The 3173-nt window shown below is 41.2% G+C and overlaps 1 gene segment (V, D, J or C); it reads left to right on the forward strand.

Moving 5' to 3' along the window:
* The first annotated feature begins 365 nt into the window (after positions 1–365).
* LOC308117891 (Ig kappa-b4 chain C region-like) lies at positions 366–2961 on the forward strand. The segment is given in 3 exons: positions 366–380; positions 1324–1405; positions 2455–2961.
* Positions 2962–3173: the final 212 nt, after the last annotated feature.

The raw sequence follows: 3173 nt of genomic DNA on the forward strand, positions 1-3173 counted from the left end.
GCTCAGTAGACCTGAAATAAAATCTCACCACCAAGTATTTACATGTTGAAACACCACCGCCTCTGGTGAAGAAACATCTGATCTCAATAAATAAATTCATTAGTTCAGTTTATGTTAGAGATTTCTAAAGTGTGTGTGTGTGTGTGTGTGTGTGTGTGTGTGTGTGTGTGTGTGTGTGTGTGTGTGTGTGTGTGTGTGTGTGTGTGTGTGTGTGTGTGTGTGTGTGTGTGTGTGTGTGTGTGTGTGTGTGTGTGTGTTCAGTGAAGTGTATCAGTGTGCAGCAGTCAGTTTCTGTTCAGTCTGACTGAGGGAGGTTTTTGTACGACGGTTTTTCACTGTGTGATCACCCACTGACTGTTGACGGAATGTTCACTCTGACAGTAATAAACTGCAGCATCTTCAGCTTGAACTCCACTGATGGTCAGAGTGAAGTCAGAGTTTGATCCACTGCCTGTAAAACGATCTGGAGTCCCTGATTCTCGAGTGTTGGTGTAGTAAATGAGCAATTTAGGAGGTTGTCCATCTCTCTGTTGGTACCAGGCTAAATAGTGATCACCATCACTATCAACATAAACATCCTGACTGGTCCTACATGTGATGGTGACGGAGGCTCCCAGAGCAGAGCTGACTGCTCCAGACTGAGTCACTGTGACCTGGCCTCTGGACTCTGAGGAAACACAGACAGAAACATCAAGCAGCCTCATGGTTTTGTGGGCTTCATTTCAGAGGGACGGATGTTGACAGAGGAGAGGAGTTTGATTCTCTGGACTTTACCTGTGAAGCAGCAGCAGAGGAGAGTCCAGATGAGGACGCAGATCACACTCATGTTTCTGATGAGGAGGATTTCTCTGTCTTCTGTTGTCATGAAGGACGGCTGTCAGTCATCTAGTCTTCAACTGTCAGGACTATAAACTCTCCCAGAGCACTGGAGCATGGTGCTGCTGATGCAAAGTGGCTCTATGGAAATGTTCTGACTGACTCCAACAGGGACCTGGATCACTTTCATCTCTCAGTTTCACTCTGGATTCAAACTTTCATGACAATATTAAGGAATTAAACTGAATTATTAAAGATATATCTGTAGTTTTTATATTTTTTAAAATTATCAAATTTTTGCTGTTAAATCCCTTCAGGAATAAATTCCAATAGACATAATAGAATAAATATAAAATAATCTTTAAAACAATCTCTATAAATATATGTATTTCAAGTAGACATTGCAGATGAAAGAACTGTTCTCTTGTGTTCCGTTAGGATCAGGTGGTAAAAGTTGTTTTGGTGAGTTTGTTGGTTTCAGAATCAGAGAGTGGCGTCTCTCTACAGTCAGAGGTTTTTGTACAGCGGCTCAATGAGTTTGTATCACTGTGGTACACGTTCGGTGGAGGAACCAGACTGGATGTTGGAAGTAAGTTTATTCTCCTTTTAATTCTTTCAACTAAATAATTCAAATTCATACATTAAACCTTGTTTTGAATGATTTGAGATTAGAAAGATGTTTTTCTTTCTTAATTATTATTGTAGTGATCAAGTTTTAATCTCCATTGATTTCATGTAGTTTAGCTCAGCTCTGTTTCACTTTAATTTGATCACAGAGAAAAGTTATTAGTTTTAAATTTACACCGGATTAAAATCTCATTAGGATTAAATGACAAAACCAAAGATATTGTCAGTCTTTAAATGTGCTCAGTTAGAGCCTGATGGCTGTGGAACACACTGTTTTAACTCTACCAGTCTCATGTTGAAGCTGTTTTTACACTGACCTGTGTATTTAGGGACATTTCTGGTGTACTGGTCTGTCTTTGGGCTGAGTTTTAGTTGACATGTCCACTGTTTGAAATGTGTTTGTGTTGGAATGTGTGCAGGTTTTATTCTTCTTGTTTTATTGAGTGTCTCTTCATCACAGCTGGATTTATTCTTGGTTCTATAGAATGTTTCCCAATTCTGTTTCTCTTCTTACTTTAAAATGCATCATTAATATTGTTATTTTACAGTAAAATAGAAATACTGATGATAAATGTTGTAAAATTATTAAAACCTCTTGATATAATTTTCACTGTTTATTTCACATTTTGCTCTAAATAATTTATAATAATAATTTAGATTTGAAGTTCATGTTAAAGTTTCCAGTCATAAGTTGTAAAGTGTAAACTTTCTGATAACGTTGATGCAAATGAAGAGTAAACGTTGAGACATCAGCTTGTGTTCCTTCCTGTGTAGTTTGAGGTATTTCAGGTCAAAGTGTTGGATGATTCTCTCTGTGCTGATGTGCATGAGAGGCTTCTTAAAGGGAAGTGAAACAATGTGTGAGTGAGTGACTGCTGGAGCAGAAAAAGCCTCTGACAGCAACTTCTTCCAGGACCAAATCAGCTGTCTCCCACTAAAGCTGTCCAGGTGTGTGCTGGTTGATTGACAGCTGGGTGCTCCCTGTCCTCTAATTTGATTGGTGTCTCCTAGGTGATACCCGCCCCACCCTGACGGTGCTGCCCCCCTCCAGAGAGGAGCTGCAGCAGGGGAAGGCCACGCTCATGTGCCTGGCCAACGAGGGCTTCCCCTCAGACTGGAGTCTGAGCTGGAAGGTGGAGGACAGCAGCAGCAGCAGCAGCAGCAGCTGGGAGGAGAGCAGGAGCCCCGGGGTGCTGCAGAAGGACGGCCTCTACAGCTGGAGCAGCACCCTGAGGCTCCCTGCAGACCAGTGGAGGAAGGTGGGCTCTGTGACCTGTGAGGCCACCCGGGGCTCCCAGACTCCCCTCAGAGAGACACTGAGGAGAGACCAGTGTTCCCAGTCCTGACCGGACTCACTGGGACTCTCACACTGCTTTTACTCTCACACTGATCTCACCTCTGTCATTCACCCTCTTTCACTTTCTTCTATCATCAAAGCAAACTGACTTCATCAATATTCATCTTCTTTCATCATCATTTTCTTCAAGCTTTGACAAAATAAAGACAGTTTTCACCTCAATCTTTGGTCTTTCATGACTTTTTTACAACAATAAAATCATCATGGCAAAGCGGTTTAGAAGATGGATGAATGTAAAAATATTATATGAGAGTGTTTATATCCTCACATCCTTATTTATATCTTTCAATAAAAGCTGGAAGTTGAAACGTATTTGCATGTCCTATAAATGGTAGGATTAGATTGTAACAGTGGCAGCCTTGCATTTCAGACC

Source organism: Lipophrys pholis (genome assembly GCF_963383615.2).
Source record: "Lipophrys pholis genome assembly, chromosome: 12".
Lineage (NCBI taxonomy): Eukaryota > Metazoa > Chordata > Actinopteri > Blenniiformes > Blenniidae > Lipophrys > Lipophrys pholis.